At 39.1% G+C, this 16198-nt stretch overlaps 1 protein-coding gene across 1 annotated transcript in view; it reads right to left on the reverse strand.

Annotated features, from left to right (window-relative positions):
- Positions 1–14582: 14582 nt before the first annotated feature.
- Positions 14583–16198, reverse strand: part of Macc1 (metastasis associated in colon cancer 1) — a 117044-nt gene continuing 115428 nt past the window's right edge. Inside the window, exon 10 of the transcript XR_001232741.1 lies at positions 14583–15355. The gene's annotated coding sequence lies outside the window, so the exon portion shown is untranslated. The remainder of the gene's footprint in view (positions 15356–16198) is intronic.

A 16198-nucleotide genomic window follows, 5' to 3' on the forward strand; every position in this document is an offset into this window, starting at 1 on the left:
GTGAATTTCTTCTCCTTTACAATATAAGTATCAGGAATTTTGTTCCAGGGATAAGAAAATGACTAATAACTAATACAAAGACTGAGAAATGTAAGCGTCCTCCTCTATCCAACCATAGAAAGAATATTTATGAACTTAACAGACATAAAGAGGAATTGTCCTTAGTTCTCTGATGTGTAGCTATCACAAAGATGTTTGTAACTTTTGGCAACTTTTAGTCTTAGCTAAGGGAGTGAATCTTCTCATGCTACTATGGTAGAAGTGAAAACACCTTGTTATCAATGACAGAATTAAGGTAATATCTGAATTAAGAAAAAAGAGGAAAATTACATCTCTGCGTGCTGTGAGGGTGCTGGACACTGCAGCATACAGCATGGGTAGTCTTGGTGTGACAGTGCCTGTTTAGTGTAAGTAATCAGCTGAATGGACAAATGTTATGGTAGCTGGTGCTAGGATTGGCATGTCATTCAAGGAGAGATGAAACCCAAGTGACACAGCATGCTAGAAACATTACTATACATATTCTATCACCCAGGCCAAAGGAAAATGGAACACAGGGCAAAATTTCCTACTGAGGAGGAGTGTATAATCATAAAAAAGGAGAGAAATGGGGAGAAGATGGGAAGACTAGAAAGAGAAGACAAGTTTTGTGGAAAGGAAGAAGAAAGGTAGGTTGTCCTAATCGAGGTGTGGTGGAAATATGGGACAACTGGAACTGAAAGAATTGGAGATCATAACATAATCTGCAAGGATGTGGTAAAATGAAGGATTTAAATAAATTAAAGAATAAATAAGAAACATGAAGTAATGAGCAAGAAGATACAAAGGGGGAGAATAAGGAGATTTTTTTTTTTTTTTAGGAAGCCAAACTGAACTTCCAAGAAGACCAAAGCTGACCAAAAAAAAAGTTGATTATATCCAGGTGAAGAAAAAATGTATAAACTGAAAGACAAAATGGTTGAAATTATAGAAAGTGTGAAAAAAAACTGGAAAATGTTTAAGAGTCCTGGAAAACAAACTGAGAATGTCCAATACATTCAGCTGTTATCTCAGAATGAGAAAATAGAGTAGCTGCCTTGAAAAATAATATTTAGAGGTATAATGACAAAAAATCTCTCTCTCTGTCTCTCTCTCTCTCTCTCTCTCTCTCTCTCTCTCTCTCTCTCTCATACACACACACACACACACACACACATATTGATCTGATATTGGGACACAAAGGAAGCTCAACTTCAGTAATACCTTGGTTCATGAACTCAATTCTCTCTACAATTCTGATTGCAAACTGAACTGGACAAGAACAGAATCAAATAACACCATAATATCAACACTGATCCTAACCATTGAATTTGATTTGGTTTTGCTCCAACTCAGTTTGTGACCATAATCATGGAAAGTGTCTATTCTCCGCCCATCGGATTCCATTACACATCTGATTTTGCTTGAAGAAAAGACTGAAAAGCTCAGTAGGTTGGTGAGTTATTCAGGTTGTACTATTTGCCAGGGTCCTGACTCAGAGCTGAAGATAATTTTTAGAAGTATGCTTGCCTAAAGTAAACACCTAAAGAAAAATAAAAGAAGTACATATTACATGCAGTCAAATGTAAGGTTGTAAGATTTGTTAGGTCAGAAGATTAGGTTGAAGTTAGTGGCCTTTGAGCAGAACTTAATTGCTGGGTGTGTTTGTTTGGGGCTTATTTTTGCAAGGGGAACAATATAATACAGAACACATACTTCATATGATTATTTATAATAGTCACCCAAAGTACAATATACAAAAGAGTGCAGGAAATCTGTCCACACACTAAGACCAAAGAATCCAGCTGAGGGCCTGGATCTCGCAACAATGTCCTACATGAGTCCAACTGGAGGCCCAGAACCCGTAACAATATCTCACACATGCCTGTTTCACGGATCTGCTGGGAAGGCCTAAAGATCAGTGGTGGAATCTAGAAAGTCTGTGCCAGCAGGATGAAGGACCTATGCTAGTAGGCTGAGGGATCTGCACTGGAGCCAGGAAGTGATGCTCAGAAGAACCAGGGCTCCCCGAAAAGGTACCACAGCCATCCTCGGCAACAGTGTGGTCCCGAGCTCCTCTGATGATCAGGATGGCCGAGCTCCCATCAGGAAGCCAATGCAGCAAGCTTTTCCATGAGGCTGGCAGTGCACCATCTTCCCCTCCGGAACCAGGAAGCGATGCTCAAAGTGAGGACCAGAGCTCCCCGAAAGTGAACCAAAGCCATTCTCAGTGCCAGTGAGCTCCCGAGCTCCTTGGAGGATGAAAACAGCCAAGTTCATCAGGAAAGCCAGCTCCCCACAGCCTCTCTCAGCTCCCAACAGCCTGCTTCTTCTTCTCCAGGTCTGCTTCTTATGCTGCTGGCAACAGTCCCCAGGTGGGCCTCCCACATCCTGCACCACACTCACTCGTTTCAGCTGGGGGTATAAGTTTACCACCAGTTATCAATCTACTACAATCCACCCCTGGTCAACTTCATAACCATATACATTTCCTTATTCCATAGTCTCTAGTGGCAGATTTGTGGAAAGTTAACATATCTTAATCTATTCACATTTACATTAATATAACAGTTACATATATACAATTCTTTTCTTTTTCTTTGCACTCATTCTTGCACCAAAAACAAAATATTCAAAGGGTGATCAAAATTTAGTGTTAAAATACAATATTTTGCTTAATTAACCGGATTACAAATATATACCTAAAAGCAACATAAAAACATTAAAAGAACTTATAATCACAGTCCTTAATTCCCGTTAATTTTTACAATGCATAGCAAGACTAAAAAATGGGGATCTCCTGCAATTCAAATACACTCTTCTCTTTGGGTGAAATGTTTTCATTGTCCTGTTCTTAGCAGTCATGTTTTCCTCTATTTCATCCTTGCAACCCAAAGCTCCATTAGCACCACCCCTCTGGCCACATGTTACGTATTACTTTACTGGCTTTTTAGTCTTAATTTCAGACATTGATCTGGCCAAAAGCTCTCAACAGTAAACATGCCACCTTCTCAACAATAGACTACATTGAAATTTTGTTTCTCCAACCAGGCAATATCTCTAAACACAAGCAAAATGCAGACCAAGCTCTGCCAAAGCACCATCTATTACCTGGGATCCAGCAGCCAATGCAGTCCTTCTCAGTTGAAGCCTCCTGAGCTTCATCTCAATTGGCAGCATTTCCATCAGTACTCTGATTTTCCAGGCTCCAATCAGAGTCTCCAATATAGTTTCCAGCATACAGGGCTGCCTCTTTGGCCAGTCTCTCAAAACTTTTCTGAATTAATTCCAAAGGTTAAGTCACATGGCCCAGCAACATCACAACAAGAGTCCCATTCCTGGTACCACTGAATCAAGGGGTGGAAGTAGGAATGGCACAGCTCGCCATTACCCTTAATGATTCATCAGCAAAATTTTTGCTTCCTGTCCCCATGACCTTATGTTCTGCTGGCTTAGAAGTCTTAGTTCCAGAAGGGGAAGGCTTACACCAGGAAGTGCAACAATGATACCATTGAACTGGAAGCTAAGATTTCCCTCTGGTCATTTTGGTCTCCTCAAGCCTCTGAGGAAACCAGTTAAAAAGGGAATCACAGTTAAAAAGGGAATCACAGTTAAAAACGGAATTGTTAGGGGTGATTGACCCAGACTATCAGGGGGAAATTGGACTACTACTCCACAATGAAGGAAAAGAAGAGTACACGTGGAATGCAGGAGATCCCTTAGGGCGCCTCTTAATATTACCTTGCCCTATTATTAAAGTCAATAGAAAACTACAACAACCTAATACAGGCACAGTAACAAATGGTCCAGAGCCTTCAGGAATGAAGGTATGGGTCACTCCACCAGGAAAAGAACCAAGACCTGCTGAGGTGCTTGCTGAAGGTCAAGGGAATACAGAACAGGTAGTGGAAGAAGATAGTCCAAATACCAGCTACAACCCTGTGACCAGCTACAGAAAATAGGATTATAATGGTACTATTACTCCCCTATATTGTGTTAACTTAATATAATGCTGATATACTTGATACTTGTTCTTCAGGATTGTTAAACCTGTGTTATAATGTTCAAATTATGAAATTATAAGTGTAAACATCAACAAAAGAAAATTTGCATTCTATTTGGGTAAGGGGATTATTGCGTTTCCATTTGTACGGTGGAAGATACAACATGTTAGGCACAATTATATACATGTCTTTGTATCTAGGGATTGGTTTAAAGAAATGTGTCTGGTTGCCAAGTTGACAAGGGGTGGATTGTAATGGTTGATAGACTATGTCAACTTGAGAAGTTTAGAAGCATAACTAAACTTGCCTCAGCAATTGGCTCAGCAATTCTACACCCTAGCGTGTAGAGGAGCGACCCTAAGGTGGATCATCACTGAAATAATATAAAAGGGAAATGTGGAAATTCAGAAGCACTTCCATTCCTTTTGGAGGAGCTCCAGTCTTCACCTTCAGCTTGGACTTCATCTCCTGGCTTCTAGTGCAGACTCTTTGGCTTCCACCTTGGATCCTTCAGCCTTCTTTTGCAGACTCATTGGCCTCCTGGTACAGACTTCAGACCCTGAACTTCAGTCTTCAGTGTGCAGACACCCTCTGGACACTTCCTCATACAACTCTCTGGCTGACCGTTGTAAGCCAATCTTGTAATATCTTACACATTTGTACATCTTGTGTTATATCTGTTTCTCCAGTAAAACCCTGACTGATACACTGGGTAACATTCAATATATACAGAAAGGAAGAATATTGAGAAGGAGAAACTAGTAAGTAAAAAAAAATCTATAGAATCATGGTATATTACAAAATGTTTAGAGAAGTATTAATCCATTCAGTGTGATGGAACTATTAATTACAAGTTGTAGAGGTTTAGTGAAGGTAAAATCTAGAAGCAGGTAAATGAATATAGACCTTAATGGACAAGTGATGAGCTACATAAAGCTTTAAAGAGAAAGTTATGCAAATCAAAATCATACTTTAGAAAATCTTGTGTGGCTGGGATATCTCTACAATCAGAATCATAAGAATTCACGGGATATAGACTGGCAAATCTTCTGTGAGCACTGAGGCACCTCAATGGGTTACTCTAGCAGGTAGTCAACTTTGTCTGTGTGTTCTAAGTGATAGTCACTGTAGAACAGGTTGTGAGTAGAGGGACTGATCGCCAAATCATTCTCTAACCCTCAAGAGAAAAAGAGAAAGCCCTTGTACTTAACATACATTCCTACATTATGACAAAGACATATTCATGGTATGTATTCCTCCTTACACCTCTGTGGTAAAAAGAAAGTGCAGTGTCCCATGTGATTTTACTAATTTCCGACCCATTAAAAAGCTAAAGTGCAGGGACTCTCAGCTTACAAGTAAATATCTCCTGGCTTCCATCATTAAGAATAAAGAAATCTTTGTTTTCATCCCTGAATGGTAGGTCACTCAGTGAGATGACTAATGCTCTGCAATTACTGAACTATGCAGGATATGCTGAGTAATATATTTATGTGCAATTTGCACAACTCTTTAATTAGTTTTAAATATCAAGCTTATCCTCACTGACACCTAAGCTTCAATATGCAATGCAAGCCAAGTATGTGGTTTTGAATTTGCTTTGCGAATGGTATGTTCTTCAGGGTTGTTTATTCAGCAATACTTTGATCGTAGTTGATACACGATCTGTCCTAAAATAATTCTATTTATGCACAGAGGTAGAATACAAATTTCTAAATAGATCTATTGAGACACTAATTCTAGAACATTATATTTATCTGATTTTTAAAATTTCGTGCATATCATTTCTGATTTATGATGGCAGAGTAAATAAATACATGTAATTTAGCTTCTTCCAGAAAGGGGGAAGAATAAAACATGTAATATATTGCAAGAGATTTTCTAAAAGAACAAAATTCACAAGGATGAGACAAAGAGCAGATGAGGCTGTGGTGCCCATGGCCGCTGCACATGACTGAGTCCGGGCTGAGGCCCAGTAGGAAAAAATACTCCAGCTTCTCCCCACCCTCCCCAGCAGACTTGTATCCCCCTAATTCACACAGTGCTAACTGGCTCAGCAAAGCCAACAATGCCAAAGTTAAAAGTCGGCAGCAGGAAACCAAAGAAGCAACACAATTTCTATTTCAAGAGGCACAGAGCAGCAAGAGGGTGAGATAGATAAAGGCCCTGGGACAGTAAGCACTGGGGAGCTGGGTCCCTCTCCTACACCAGACCCCTAGGGAATTGACTCCCAGCCCCCAGCAGAAACATGAAGCTTTACCCTCTGGTGCCTGTAAAAAATGTCCTTGTCCTGGAGCCCACGAGATGATTTTAGAGGAATACATTACTAAATCCGGGAGATTAAGAGACTATTGACATTCTTAACACCGAATATAGAACCAGTCCCAGCCCTTTCCCTTCAATAGTTCCAGGATTCTGGACATCACAGCTCTGAGCAATCCCCTTGTCTCAAGATGTTGAACTTAGGATTTCCTCAAAAAAGGCCAATTCAAGAGAACTTTAAATTACAGAGAGACTGGACGTAACTATTTGTCACCCACTCCTATCCGTGAGAATGACAAATTTTAAATGACATTTGAGAAAGATACCTTTAACATGAAATACAATGATACACACAATCTAAAAAAAAATCTAAAATCTAAAAAGAAACATGTAGGAAAAAAATTGATACTGTTAACATATTCAGAGACACGAGAGGATATTGCTTGTATTGCTTAAACAGAATAGACAAAGAATTCTTGAGAATCAAAAAAATGTGAGTAAAAATGAAAGTCAGTAGGGGTAGATAGTAGAAAGATAAAATGGAATGAAAACAGGAAAACACAGCAAAAGGACATATAAATAAATAAGGGAAACTTTTTAAAGGTTAGAAGACTAGTCCAGGCAGTGCAACAGCCAACAGACACTTCATATTCTCCTTCTTATTTTTGAACCTCTCTTAAAGCCAACACTCTTCTGAAAATTCCCTGAAAGACATATTGTTTGGATAGCAACAAAGTTTGAAGACCATCAATTCAATGAGCTATTCATTAGTACCAAGGCTATTGTCTCTTATTCAGACTCAGTTATTAGCAGGCACCATACATACTAACAGGAATAAAGCCATTCACATTGCAAACTCTCACCTAATTACATACATCAAGCTCCTATTCCTGTGATTAGATTACCTTTTCCCAGAGACAAGGATCCTCTCTCCCTTTCTCTGATTCACTGCCATGTCCCCCAAAATGGCACTACATCTGTCACTACACAGTCAACACTAAAATTTTATTGAATACATATTGAGTACATTACATAAACTGTTCTCCAGTAAAAAGGGGTTTGCTTTGCTTTGATTTATATAGAATTGTAGGTGACTCAAGATCAGCAGCTGCAGTTAATGAAATAATTATTGCTTTCATTATTTAATGTCTCTGCTGAGATCATGGCAATGTAGTAGCTGAAATAAACAAATAAACATCAACCAGCTTTGCAGAATTTCACTCTATTTCTGCAACCATCCAATTACTCTATGATGAATGCTTTCAGCATTGAGCAACAAGGAAATGCCACACTGATTACTGTCTGCTGTGAGACAGGTCGTGACACTGATGAGGCTCAGTGTATTTTGTTAATCATTGTATAGTAAAATAATACAAGAAATTCCTGAGGTCTGTCACCAGAGCTCATTTTGACACTAGGTATAAAGTATTACTGAAGTACACTAACTCCAGAGGGGGCGGTCACTCATTCTTAACAGCGCTGATACCTGTTCTGGATATAGTCTCTCCTTCCCACTTTCAGCAGCTCTAACGGCACCAGTATATGGAGTGTACAGAATACTTGATTCATTAGTATGAGATCTCACAGAACATTCCCTCACATTGAGGAACATGTTTTATGGTAAAGAACTTGAAAAACTGGGCACATGACCAACATCCTCCCATCTTTTACAGCAGCCTCACATAGCATCTGGCCTAATTAAGCAACAGAAAATCCTGCTAGAGATCAAATAGGACATCAGCTGCAGAGAAAATATCCTGCAGGAAGCTGTTCTCTAAGGTGAGATTTATGCCCCAAATCAATGCCAGTGTGTGGTGCTGTGTCTCTAACAGCTAGGATATGTGTGTATGGGAAACAAGGGTATAGAAATAGGACTGATTCTTCTCAGCACGACTCCCAGTGCCCACTAGTACCCCTTGTGCTTCCCATCTCTGACATCTTAGGTTTATGGGGTTGGAAATTCTCATTCTCAGGGGAGTTGCTTCTTCCTGGGAAGAGTGAAGACTACACTGAACTCAAAGCTGTGTGGGCTGAATAGGTAGGCAAAATATGGAAAATACAAGCTACTATATGGGTGAGGATGATTATCTTTGACTCTGACTAGCTTGAAGAGCTTCCTGATAGGAAATAGGATCAGGAGTGAATATATCTGAATATCCAGGAAACTTACTTCTGGTTTCTTTATGTTTCCATGAGCAATGATAACTAAAAGTGGCTGCTCATGACATCTATGACTCAAAAAGAATAAAGTAGCTGAAAGCTCCAACTTATTAACAACGACAAGGTCTGGTCACCCTCCAGCAAGGAACCTAGACACATTAAAGTACTGGAAGGATGATAGGGCAAGATGATGGGTAATAATTACATCATTTGGACAAGTCACAGCCAAAAGATCTGTAGGTGTTTTACTGACATTTGTGTATTAATTCTTTTGTGATGATTTCACCAGCCACCAACAGGAAGACTCTGAAAGACTGGACCGAACGTAAGCTATGAGCAGCTATAGGATGTATAAATTGCAGATGGCACCAGATATCTCACTTGTCATGCCAAAATCCATCAGCCTGGTGTTTTTTTTTTCTTTGCAACAATTTGTAAATCATCAAATGCAAACAGGTGTAACTTCATGCTGTTTTTCCTTAGTGCGCTACAAGTTGCCCATCTCGCTCCCCTGACCACTTCTGCCATCACCACTCTTGTTTGATTGCATTCACCAAAACTTGGTGAGACGTTCTGATTCCACCACAAATCAGAAAACACAAGGACATTTTTTTTTCCTCTGTGAAGCATCTTGACTGAGAGTTGATGAGAACTAATGGGTAAGTGGTCCTTTATCCCTAGCAGACATTTCTCAAGTGTGTTATAGACAGTTCTTCAAAAGCTCCATGGTGTTTCATTTCGTAGTTGTCCATAGTTATAATCAATGAAACAACATGCTTTTCAGTTGTCTTTCCTTTCCTCCTTGTCTCAGTCTTCCTATTCAGCCCCTCCAAATCCTCGGAACAACAAATAACCACATGGAAATTTTGCAGCTATGTGTAAGCCCTTGTCTCTAGACTTTTCTGGGTGGTGTGTGTGTGAGAAGGGTACTTATTAGGATTTCCTGACATAAAAGCAACTCACCATGAATTTAAAACTTCATAGATAATTCGAGTTCTTCAGAAAGAAAAAATACTCTTAGGGAAATAAATTTAAAATAAAGATAATCTATTACCTGATTGTTTTTCTTGCTGATGGTAACACGGATGATCTTTTTCTGAGCCTAAAAATATATGAATATACACACAATGACTCATATATGTAGTTTATGAATGCAATTATACAGCATGCTTGGAAAGTTTAGGACAATATTTTTTCTACTTTGTAAGAATGTCCTTCCATTTTCCTTATCCATCTCCCTCATCATTTCTCCACCCTTATCTCACTCACGGAGGTTCATGCATATAACCTAGCTAGATCTGAGAAAATTTAAAAATGATGAGAACTAGTAATATGATCTTAAAAACTGAAAAAGATATAAGGAATGAAGTATTTGGAGACAATGTACAGAGAGAATTATTCTCAAAAAGAATGATATGAAGTGACAGAAAACCATCTCCTAACTCTGGGTTTATCCTGAAGGATGTGACCGTGCACACAGGTGGCATGATGTGTATTCTCTGAAGCTGGGCAGTGAGGGGCCTGGTGTGTGATTCACACCAAAGAAAACCCAGAGAAGCCTGGAACAGCAAGCTCTTCCAGTTACTCCTGGGAAAACACTATGGTCTCCCCCAGTGGTGGCTACAACACGGGACACCATTCACAACCTACAGAGCAGACATCAGACCTGGAGTTGTTTTAGCTTCTGTCAGAGAGCACCTCTTGAAAAATCTTCTGTCCGAGAGCACCTCTCCAACAGCACCAAGTGGACCCAAATAAAACCTGAGGCGAAGTACAGGAGGTGAAAGGGAATCCCTCTCACTTGAAGAAGACTGTGAAGGAGAAGACTGAAGAAGACTGCCCACGGAGGAGGCCTCAGAAGCTCTAGGGCGTGACAGTGCCCTAGAAAAAGCCAGATTTATACATTTACCAGTCGCAGAGAGCACAGAGCTCCCCTGCTACAGGGCCTGTCAGGTAAGAACTTTCTTCTGTGCTATTCTCCATCCTGTGGGGCTGAATTCCTGGAAAAAAAGCAGCTTGTGGGTAGAAGTGAAATGAGCCAAGCAAGAAGCAAACTGGCAAGGGTTCATTCCTGCTGAGGGAAGGACTTAGAAATCAGACTGTTTGCCGTACAATGACTTTGTGGTCATGTACGAGTTTTCACACAGAGGCATGGCAAGGACATCCCAGAATTAATTAATTTTAAGGAACTATTAAGAGATTAAAATAAAATTGAGTTCTGACTATCCCATAAATCATTCTTATTTATGGTACCTATATGAATCCTTTAAAATACTATAATTCTCTGCATTCTCCCTCCCTCCCCTCAAATTTTCTTACCCCAAAAGGAAATATTTGAAATCTTTAAAAGGTTTTTCTCTCTTAGCATGAGCCTAATGCAACTCTTAAATTTGACTGAAATTAACTGACCTTTTCTATTGCAAACTATTATTTGAATATCCTCACACAATCTATCTGTTTTATTTGTGGGACCTTTATTTAGGTCTCTTATTGTAAATGGTCAAGCTTAAATGGCCATCTGTGATGGTCTCTGCTTACCTCTGTTTCTTCTGTTAACTCTGTCTTTCACCCTCCTCACTACTCTAATTTATCTGCTCTTTGGTGAAATAAATGTCTTTTCCATTTCCTCCAATTTAGGAAATAGTGATGTATTTTCTAAAAATACTTAATCTTTCCCTCACATTGGCACATGGAGACCAGCTCAGGTGGTCACAGGAGTTTTGCATTACCTTCCTTTTCCACCCAGAACTGTACAGATAAGACTATACATAATTTTAGCTAATCATTGGAAATATCTGGGGAGCTAAAACAATAATTATTGGTCTTATACCTAGAGATGCTAATTGAATTTATCCAGAGTGAAGCTTAAGTGGTATCAACAATTCTAAAGCACCCCAGGTATGTCAGTCCAATTTCCCTCCCTATTAAAAAACATCTGAACAAATCAATTTGTAAAAAGGAAAGATTGATTTTGGCTTATGGTGTCAGAGGCTTTAGTAAATGGTAGGCTGGCTCTGTTGTTGGGTCTACGACAGGGCAGCACATCACAATAAGAGCACCTAGCAGAGGATGCCTGTTTACTTCAAAGTGAACTAAGAATCAAACAGAGAAAAGAAAGAGCCAGGGTCCCAACATCTCTCCAAGGACATATTTCTAACTTCCTCCTTGGCACTACCTCCTTAAGGTTCTACTACCTCCTGGTAGTACAATGGACTGAAGATTAAGCCTTTAGCATATAGGGTTTTGTAGGACATTTACCATCCTCACCAGAACACCTGAAGATTGTAGCCAAGAATGAGTCTTGTGGATATTATTCTACTGTGGTGCTATTCTATTGCTGACATTACTTTAGTGTGTTCAGCGTGGGAGATGAGAAATCCTATTACAGTCTGATAGTTCCAACCCTACAATGTGTGTGCTCCTTCTACATAGACTCTTTAATATTTCATCTTTATGTTACAAATTTCCTTACCTAGGGATAAGTTTGCTATACATCCTATTAATATTTGAGACATCATTTAATTAGGCTTTCTTCAACACAGGAACATTTTTTCTGTTATTTATCTAAATAGTGCCTTCACTCTATTACTCCTTTTTTGTCTTTCTAGAACTTTTATGTTATTTCTACCACCATTTAACTATTTCCTTGTAGCTTCCATCCTTATATATTTTGTTCTGTGATCCTTAATCTTTTTCCCACAATGTTATGAATTCAGTAACCAAAAGTGAATATCTTCTCTTTCTATTGACATGAAGGAGTTTTAAATGTGAAGATGGTATAATTTTTTGTCCATGAAGACTGTGATTGAGTTTATTAAATCCTTTCCACTATTTATATTTTCAAATGTCCAGCTCATGTGCCATCTCAGGAGCCATCTCAGGAGCCTGGTCTTTCTGTTGAGTTCTCTTAGTTGAGTTGTAATTTTCTGAGTTCTTTGCATTGCAGCTAGAATCTGTTGCAGAACACCAAAAACAGCAGTCCCATGTGGGATGGCCTCTGTCAGTGTGGCCTGACAATGTTGTCTTCTCCTATGATCAAAAGTCTCTCTGTTTCCTAGTGCCCTTGTAGCACCAATCTTCAGGGATAAGAAACTCATCCTACCTTTCCAGCTATTCCTTACCTCATGAAAAGTTAAAGAAATGAAGCAAATTCAGGTAGGATTCTTAGCCTCTTTATTTTCACTCTTATTGAGTTCCCCAAACCACTGCTCTGCTGAAGCAGGATCACTTTATGCTAAGCAGATGACCCATAGCCTTCAGATATTCATCACAGGTTTCTTTAACCTGGTGGCTGCCATTTTTTCTCTCCCATCCTGAGAATGGAAATTATGTGGACCAAGTCTACTCTCAGGGTTATAAGAGCCGAATGCTCACTCTGTCAGTCCGTACCTGCCTGTTTATTGCAGCAACAGCTTGGCATGAGAAGGATAGATAGCTTAAAATTAAAGTAGAAGCAAGAGCCATTAAATTAGCATCTTACCAAGAAGCCCCATCCATCATGCTCTAAAATTTTAAGAAATTTGTACTTCTTTGGTCTTATTTTATAAAACTCTATATCACGGTTCTCCATTAAGGGACTGATGACTAATACCTATTTACGTGTTTTATATTATGACCACAATAAGTCAGGGACCATCTAAGAATTAAGGTAAGGATTGCACATAGCACGAAGAATATAAATTCACATATATTCACCTCTTTCTAGATAATCAGATACAATTTTTCTGTGTTTGGCCTGTGCATTGATACTGTTTTATAAGTTCCCCCGTGAAGTTCTGATCTGCAGCCAGGAATGAGAACCACTGATATAGAATGAAAAAAAAAAAAATCTCGTATTAGTAGATCTATTACAAGTACATACACAGCAAAATTCTATCAAATTGTGGTTTCAGAACCGTATAAATCAGAACACTTGTTATGTAAAGTGCAAATCCACTGACTTTACACAAATCTAATGACTCAGAATTCTTGGATAGATCTTAAAATGGTCAATTTTGCCAAGTTTTTGAGATGAATACTATTCACACCAAATTTTTTGAGAACTACTAGGGGAGAGGGTTGGATATTTTGTAAAGACAGACTAAAAATGCACATTTATTTTATAGCTCCAAGTAGAAACTCTGCTCTGGTTTAACTTCTCAAGCCCCGATACTGTAGAGTGTAGACAAGCCCCTGAAGTTAATGTGGAAGATCTGCCCTTTATAATGAAACCACAAAGAAGAGCATTAGCATCAAAAGAATTAAAATGTAGATAGAAAGGGGAGCTTATAAGTGCAAAAGGAAAAGGGGCTAGCTAGACACACAGAACAAGCTGGAGCTCCATGTGGGTCACTGAACTAAATAGTTAGGGGAAAAAATAACCACTTTAGTTATAATATAGATAAGAGAATTGGCTGTATATCTATTTTATCCTTTTATTTATTCTTTGATAAACGCTGTTATCCTATGTACAGTTTCCAGCAAACCTATAGACTGTACTATGAGAAACTATTTGAAAGCACTATAGTTTATCTCATGCTAAAAAAATAAAGAGACAGCAAGAAATAGAGACAGGAAATGGGAAAGGGAAAGCTTACAATCCTCTCTTCCCAATCCTCATCCCAGCCACCAATCCTTATCAACTAAGCTCCATCCAAGGCACCATAAATATTTCTGCCATAGGAAATTGTTCTCCATGATGGACCCTTTTCTGCCCTGCATTTGGTGGAAGGTGTTTTCTCAAAGGTCTATCTCATTCACCCCTTTCTCAAAGGGGTGAATGTCACCCTGTCTATGCAATCATTTCTCAGTCTTCTGTTTTATATTGAAATTGATGCTTCTTTGTGCTTTATGTTTTTACTATACTATTGCTATTTTTCTACCACTCTTATTTGATTATATGAGCCCTGTGAGGCCAGAAACTAGGCATTCTTCATGATTGAATCTCAAATACCTACCATACGGCCTGTCACATAGGATGCTCTGCTCAGTAAATTATGGCACCAGTTTAATTCATTGAGTGTATCAGTCAGTGTTTTATTAGAGAAACAGATATGACACAAGAAATATAGACATATATACAAGATTGGCTTATGGTGGTTACCCACAGAGTCAGATAAGGAAGCGTGCAGAGGGCATCTGCACACTGGAGACTGAAGGCTTCAGTCCAACATCTGGAGTTCACTGTAGTGTCCCCTGCAAGTCCATAATCGGAGAGCGATGAATCTGCAATGGAAAGCTAAAGAGTCTACACAGGAAGACTGGAGGATCCATGCCGGAAGCCAAGGAGTCTGCACTAGAGAGCTGAAGAGTCTATCATGGAAGCCAAAGAGTGTGCTGGAAGCCCAGAGATGATGTCCAACCTGAATGTGAAGACTGGAGCTCCTCTGAAGAACAGAAGCCGACCCATCCTTCCTCATTTCCCATTTATACCATCCTAGCAATGAGCCATCCTAGGGTGGGTCTTCTATACCCTAAAGTGTAAAGTTGCTGAGGTAATTTAGTTAAACTTCTCTTAACTTCTTGACACACACAACCATTACATTAAGTAAATTCAGTTCATGAGTAAATCAACTATTTCTGTAGTATCAGCTAATACCATGCTCCTTCTTATACTTTATACACTACTTTGTGTTTGAGAAGGGAGAAAATGGAAGAATCAGAGATGAAAAAATATCAGAAAAGAAGGTTTTACATAGTCTTACCTGGCTACTGCTCTCTCGTGTATCAGAAGGCAAAACTATGGTAAATGAGGTAACAATCTCACAAGTACCAGGAGTTTCATCAAAACTATTAGTATTTTTGGTCCAGATTATTCACTCACCATGGACAAGAAGAAGGCTTGTGTTCCACTTATTGATGAGAAACCCAGAAATAACAACAATGTCTGCCATCTTTTCACACAACCATCTCAACCCAGGTTTCAGGATTTGCTGGAAAAAAATTACGTGGACAGTTTACATTTGATCTCAACTGCCTCTATCCTGACATTAAGGATGAAACTTATTCTCACGGTCCACAGCTTCCTCTCAGACTTAATCACAGGGATTAATTGCAAAGGATGCTGGATACCTTTCCCATGTGTGCAAGAAAGGAAGGAAAAACTGAATATGATAATGACTTCCACCACACCAGTACTTATTAAATAAGTATCATGTACTAAATACTGTGTGAGGAAACAGGAAAATAGCTGTCAGATTAAAGCAGTTACCTTTCTGCTTCTATGCTGATCATAAAATGATGAAAAGGAAATAAAAACTTTCCACTTGTACAAACCAAAAGCCTGATTTATCAATAAGATTCACATGAAATACAAATATTATCCAGCATCAAGCTTTACAGATAATTAGCAAAGGCTGTAAAAAGGAACATCCATGTAAATGCCCCACCACCCCCTGGCAGTCCTGAGCCCACACAATGTAGCCCCCTGTTTGGGCTCTGTGAAACATTTTGGTTCAGGAGTGCATGGCTTGGATCAGCACCAACAGACTTCCAAGTGCTGTGGTCCCTGGGTTTATATACCGTTATCTCACAGTTCACTTTTTTACTATGTAACTACCTTGCATACATCAGCACAGCCATATCTCATAAATCTATAAATAACAGATTCAATAACAACAAGCACGCCAGGCAGAGAGGTACATTTTGCTAAAGGAATTCTAAAAGTTTAGTAGATCAGCCATTGGAAGCTAGTCAGTTTCAGTATTGGTATTTTCAGATAAGTGCAGTTAGAGTTAAAAGAAAAACTGCCTAGGGGGTTCTCCAAGAAGAAAAAG

The sequence above is a fragment of the Chinchilla lanigera genome, unplaced genomic scaffold (assembly GCF_000276665.1).
Source record: "Chinchilla lanigera isolate Chin_1 unplaced genomic scaffold, ChiLan1.0 scaffold00009, whole genome shotgun sequence".
NCBI classification, from domain to species: Eukaryota; Metazoa; Chordata; class Mammalia; order Rodentia; family Chinchillidae; genus Chinchilla; species Chinchilla lanigera.